Genomic DNA, 6550 nt, shown 5'->3' with positions numbered 1-6550 from the left:
CTGAGGAGAGGGCAATAACTAGTTGCACTGAGGAGGAATTAGCCAAGCTCTGGAAAAGGGAGAAGCTACCCATACCAGTTCCCATTCCAATTAGCAGCCAGCAAGCCCTCCATCTGAAAATGGGAACAAATGCCAGGTAGGTGGGAAGAATTGGGCCGGTACTATCCCCCACATCTGTCCAATACAGGAGGAATCAAGATAGCAAATGGCTGAAATGCTCTGACTGGAAGATAAAGGACGTGAGGAAAAGGAAGTTCCTGCCTCTGTGGAGCTCTCAGAGCCCAGGAGCTAGAAGAAGGCAGACTTAGCTTATAAAATGCTGTAGCTTCTAGTAGGGCTGGGCCCGAGGCAAGCTCTGCAGAAAGTGGCCAGGCTGGGAACCAAGAACCACAGATTCCTGACTGGCATATGCCCTGTTACTCTTCTTGCAGGGTTGGCTGGGGAAGTTGTGCTGGTAACTCTGTCATTAGCCTCAGCCAGCCGCCAACCATCTCTTGTCCACACACAAACCAATATCCAATTTATACTGAGGGACTGCCCTGCTCACAGCTGTAGGTTCTGGGCCCATAGTTTATTCAGGGTTGTGACCTCAGCTTGGACTCCTCAATGGAAAGCATAACTTGAGCCTGTAAGTTTCTCACTGGGTCAGGGGTGCTTGTGTTTGTCACCCACCAGGCTTGTGTTTGTCACCCATAGAGGATCACAGGGAAATCCACATGAATGTGGGGCGGATCCAGCTTCACAATGCCCTGAGGAATCGGATTCTTATATACCCACCTTAGTGTGGCCTGATTCTGCCCATTCTTGGTGATGATTGTCTCCTCATAGAATTCAGGAGTCAGATTCCCATCCTCGTCATAGAACATGGAGCCACCTCGCGTGAACACGAAGGGGGGCACCCTTCGGCCTCAAGGCCTCACCTAAGCTTGCTCAGCACCCACGGTCTCCTGAATGCTGCCCAAACCTGCTGCGTAGGTGAAAGTCAAAGGCCCAGAGCTTTGGAGCCGATGACACCCATGTCAGGGTCACCAACACATGGCAACCCAGCGGCCGCTGTGCTGTCACAGTGTAGAATGTACCACCATGCCTGGGCCCTGCCTCTGTTCGCAAGTGGTGCTCCAATTCAGATTTAAATGACAGTGATATATAAGCTTCCCCTCTACTGGAGATGTTTTCTCTCTGTAGTCCTTTGCCAGAACCCATTATGCTTAGGAAACACACTGTCTGTCCATGCCTCTTGGTGGTGGCTTTTGTCCTTTCTATTCATGAAGCAGAGAATGGGACCTAGGGAAAATTCTGAGTTATTTTTCTACAAGGATTATGGTGCAGAAACCTGTCCAGAACCAATTACTAATCCTAGATGAAACAGCACAGAACTGTGAAATTTACTAGGTAGAAGTTGGGTGGAAACCACGTGCATGTGTTTCAGCATGTAGATTATGAGGCTTTGAAGAAATCCTTGAGTCAGGAAGCTCAAAATATATTTATGGTTCTCTCTATGACTTCAGAAGTGGAGGTGGGAGAGGCACTTAGAGACAGCGTTAAGCAGACTTGGCCAGCTGGTGGCACCAGAATTCAGCGTTAGAACCCTTCATAAAATTTTATTAAGGAATTACAACCTATGGATCCCAACTTATTATGAATGCTCCACATATGTATGCTGGCCCTCTTCCATGAACCTAAGGAGTAAAACATACTTTAGCCATGTCAATAGTATCCTCAAGTCCTGATCTCACAGATCAGGTTAGACAGATGTGGAAAGGGTTTGTGAGGACCAGAGGTTGCTTGTGTGGTGACTAGGAGCTTCACTTGAAGGAAGAACTCCCTATAGCCTTGGTTTTCTAGGTTTAAACACCCTTCTCTCCCATGCCTTTCCTTTTTTCATTCATGTCTCAGAAATACTGTCATCCCCCAACCTTGTAACCCCAGTGCTGAGATTCTGCGGTCTCCTCTCACTTGTCTCCTAGGTGATCAGTTTCTGGTAAGCCTGCCCACATTTCTGATAGGACTGGGAAGCATTCTCATTCTCTCTGCCCCATCAGCCTTTGGATGAGAAACCTATTGGTGATAGCATCTTGCTCCAGTGCTGTGTCTGAAGCTTGCTCAACCTAACAGTCCAGACTAGTGCTAAATAAATAAATAAATAAATAAATGCAAGCTAGGAGATAACAATTTTGGAAAAAAAGATAAAGTACCATATGGCTTGAGGAGGGACAGGTGCAAAAGATGAGATTCTATCTAAAAATAGGCAATAAAAACTGGTTATGAGTTACACTGATTTGTGCATCATGCCGTCTTCCCACTGGTTAGAGAACGGTTGCTTCTAATAAATTACTTCCAAGGATCTCACATAGTCTTTGAATTCTTTTCTGAGTGAATCTGTGGTAAACTGCTATAACACCCAGCAGGTGCTGCAAATGCAGTCATCTAAAAGATGAGCAAATGCAATGAAGGATCCAGCCAAAGGCAGAATCGCAACTTCCTGGCATGAAAGCAAGAGCTTGCATTCCTGATGTAACTGTCAGTTTTTACAAAATTGCACTAATTTTTTTCTCGTACCAGAAAACTTGAAATTGCCCTTTATTATAGACTTTGAAATGATTCTAGTACACAATAAAATTAACTCCTGGTTTGTTAGACTCATGAAAATACTATTCAGAATGCAGAATTTAGGTAGGCAAATGTAACAATATTCTAAATGTCTAAAAGAACCTTGGTAAACTTTAGTTAAATTTATAGCTCTCTTGGACATATGATCACCAACCAGTTTTAGAGATAGATTCAAGAACAGATTGACAGAAATTTAGTTTTTTGTTTTTGTTTTATTTTCTTTTTTAGGATTTTGAACAATGGTCTCAGGACCATAACAATGGGCCAACTTCCATCTCCTTAAGGCACTAATTTAAGAAAGAGTACCTTGGAGGCAATGGCAACTTAGAACATTTTGGGTGTTATATAGTAGGATCAAGGAAGCAGGATGATGAAAAAGGGGATGGGGATGGAGCAGAGAAGAATGAGAAAGAGGCATCTGGAAAACTCAGCAGTGAAGGAACTGGCCAAGAATAAGCACTCCTGGAGGAGGAAACACGGGAGGAAAACTACAGTTTCAGCACCAAGAATTCTTATGGAGATCGGGGGAGAGCGCAGTCTTATAAAGCTTTAGATGACTTAAAGATATCAGCTCTCAGAATCACTCCTTTTACCCTCCCCTCAGCTCTCTCCAGTGTGTTGGGCTCCTCACTGTTCCCTGAGCATGCAAACATGCCCTACCTTAGCTTTGGCTCCCTTCCCTCAGATGTGTAGATTACTCTTTTAACTCCTGTAAGTCACGGTTTAATTGCTATGTTTTTTTATGAAATCTACCTAACCACACTTTCTCCCCTAAACCTTCCACAGCTTGCACCTGACTCCCTTCCTTTGTTTTGCTTTTCAATTTTATTTTTTGCAGTAGCACCTTTCTTTAGCACTTATTTACTATTAGGTAACTTATTAATTGGACTATAGCTAATTAATAATTGCTTATTAACAATTTACACAATGCAGTATGTATGTTGCTTGTTGCTGATCCCATACTCCAATGAAATACACCTTTCATGAAGTCATAGATCTTTGCTATATTAACCTATTCTATATGCTTAGGTCAGCAGTGCATATGTAAAGAATACACAATAAATTTGTTGACGAAAGGAATGAACAGTGTTAGAGCTGAAAAGGCAAAGGAAATGGAACCAAATTAAGACTGTAATTATTGTATTTTAAGTCCTTGAAAACTCTCCTGAGAACAGTTGCAGGAGAGTAATTTAGTGGATGGGATAAGACAGAGAAAATAGAAGCATTAAGGGTCATAGTAGCTAAATTATGGAACAAATTAATGTTTGGGCATAATATATGTAAATCCAGAACTAGAAGTAAGTGTGTCAAGTCTTTACAATGCTGGTATAGGAGGGTTTATCTACCGCACACACCTGGTTGCAACCATAGGAGACTATGTGAAATTGCAATGTAGAGAAAAGAATGTGACATGTGATGAGCCCAAAGCAGGGACCATTATATTTTATTTTAATCTGAGGAGAAGGTATGAAAATGTCATCTAAGGAATGCTTTCATTAGGTCATGGTGGTTTCATTGTCCATCCATCTAAGTCCTTTGGATAGCCAAGAGTGGTTTGAAGACTGAGTCATATTTTGTTGGACAAGGTTTAGTGCCTTAGGAATAGTTAGAAACAGTCATACCAAGTAAATTAATTAACAGATATGTATAAGATTAACTAAGGTTAGTGATCAAAGGAATAAGCATAGAATACATTTTTATATTTAAAAGGAACCTTTGACATTATATTGGGATGGAGAAGAATGGTGTTCTTTAAGACATAACAAGAAGTTAGATCATTTAGTGATGTAGATATAGTTCTCATGCATAACTCACAAGATGGGAAATTAATATTCTACTATAAACTAACACTTACTATGTGGTCTTTAAAGAATCAATCATAAAATAACCATATTTCCTCACAGTCATTGCTGTTTTAAAAGGGAGGTACATCAGAGTGTTCAAGTACAACACTTGATCTTAGCCAAAAGGCCGAGAAGCGATTCTTTTCTGGGGAGTAGGGGTGCTAGAAATGGAACTCAAGGCTTTCACACTGAGTTAAAATCCAATACATTTTCTAAATTTTTGTTTTGAGATAGGGTCTTGCTAAGTCACTGAGTTGCCCAAACTAGGTTTGAATTTATGATTCTTCTGCCTCAGTCTCAGAGTGCTGGGATTACAGGTGTGATCTAACATGCCCAGCTTCATGCACAATCTATTTTTTAAAAACTTTATTTATTTATTTATTTGGTACAGGGTCTTGCTATGCAGCTTGGACTTGTAGTGATCCTCCTGTCTCAGCCTCCTGAACTCTGAGATTACAGGTGTTTGTCACCATGCCCTGTTTCAGTAGTCCACAGCGTGCCCGGGGTTCTGGGGCCAGCTTGGCATGCATTACTGGGGATGGAACTCGGATTCTTGCTCTTGCCAGGCAGGCGCTTAGACCGCAGATCTCTCCCTGGCCCATGCACAACCTATTTAAAACAATCCTATTTTTCCAAAATTCAAATCTACAACTCACATGAATCAAGAGGTGATGGATGTCAGATGAAGATAAGAGAAAAAAGGGAATTGAAAAACTGTGAAATCAGCTAGGACTAAACAAAAAATCACAGGAAGAGACCAGCAGGAGGAAGACACCCCTTGCTGTGGAAAGGCGACAGGCTGGGCCTGTCCAGGAGAAAACAACAGTCCCCAGGGCCCAGAGGAGGAAAGGGCATAGGGAGCAAGCCATGTTCGGAAGTGAAGACGCCAGAGGAGAACAAGCAGCTCAGTTATAGAGAGATCCACAGGAAGGGCATCTGTGGGGGCGGGGGTGGTAATTGGAACCTGAGACAGTAAGTGAGCCAAAAATGAAGGAGTCAAAGAGCAGAGGGAAAGAGGAAACCCGGAGGGCAGCCACTGGCTGGAACAAATCCACAGCGACAATAAGCACTAAGAACAGGAGAATATGCAAGGCCACAGAAAGAGCTAAAGGATAAGGGAGGGAAACAATATACAAACAAAAGAAAGTAAAAGTTAGAGTGTGCCCTTTGCATGAGGAATGGGGAAGCTTTCAAGTGTGTGAGTGTGGAATCTACTGGATGATGGGTCATTAATTTATTTTGTTGCAACATGCACTTACATATGTAACAAAAATAACCTTGTCAGGGTCAAATGCAGAGAGGTGGCATGTAGGAGTGTACAGGGTGTTGGATCTACATGATGTTGGCCTAAAGATTCAGTAGCATTGGAACCTACAGCACCAAAGTAGTTCTGTAGGGTTCCATTATCCAGAGGATGGCGAAACCTTTTGGGAAAGACTTGAACCAATTTTGTTATCTGGAGTGTAAGGCTAGATCAATCTGTCTTGGAGACAAAAATACTTCTTGAGGTTGACAGCAAGAGTAGGTATCACAAAAGTCTTTAACAGTTGTGAGAGGTGGCCTGCTATGTCATACGCCTTGGCAAGGGAATTTTCATAGCAATAACCACACAAGAGCAACAGCTAACATTTACTGAGGATTTCCATGATATGTACTATTACTGGCTTTGGGTTCCAAAGAGATTCTTTTCAGATTCTTCATGTCTTGAACAAAGAATTGGACTAGACACTCAGAAAAAGTAGCAATGAATTATGTTTATTGAAAGTGGAAAAGAAATATACTCTGCAGAGTGAGAGCAAGCTGGTGAACAGACTCACAGCAGCTACAAGGATAATAGCTGGGCTCTTCTGTATATGAAATTTCTAGATTGCTCCTCCCTCATGCAAATGAGGCATCTGAGGCAGTTGTCCCATCAGAAACTAACTGGCCTGGCAACATATTTGAGCTGTCCTGTCAGAGGCTTGCTTAAGTTCGTGTTAGATACAAATGAAGAATCAAAAATGTTAAGTTTATGATTGGTCCCATGTATAGTACTCAGGGATTGCTGAATACATTCCATATTCTGTGTTTGGGGCACGTGTCTTGGGTCTTGTTGA

The 6550-nt window shown here is 42.1% G+C and overlaps 1 pseudogene; it reads right to left on the bottom strand.

Annotated features, from left to right (window-relative positions):
- Positions 1-686: 686 nt before the first annotated feature.
- On the bottom strand, positions 687-1018 carry LOC101582500 (annotated as a pseudogene).
- Between the last annotated feature and the right edge of the window lie 5532 nt (positions 1019-6550).

Source organism: Octodon degus, unplaced genomic scaffold (assembly GCF_000260255.1).
Source record: "Octodon degus isolate 3935 unplaced genomic scaffold, OctDeg1.0 scaffold00122, whole genome shotgun sequence".
Lineage (NCBI taxonomy): Eukaryota > Metazoa > Chordata > Mammalia > Rodentia > Octodontidae > Octodon > Octodon degus.
Note: the sequence above shows the minus strand (reverse complement) of the source record. Positions and strands in the feature narration are given on the sequence as shown.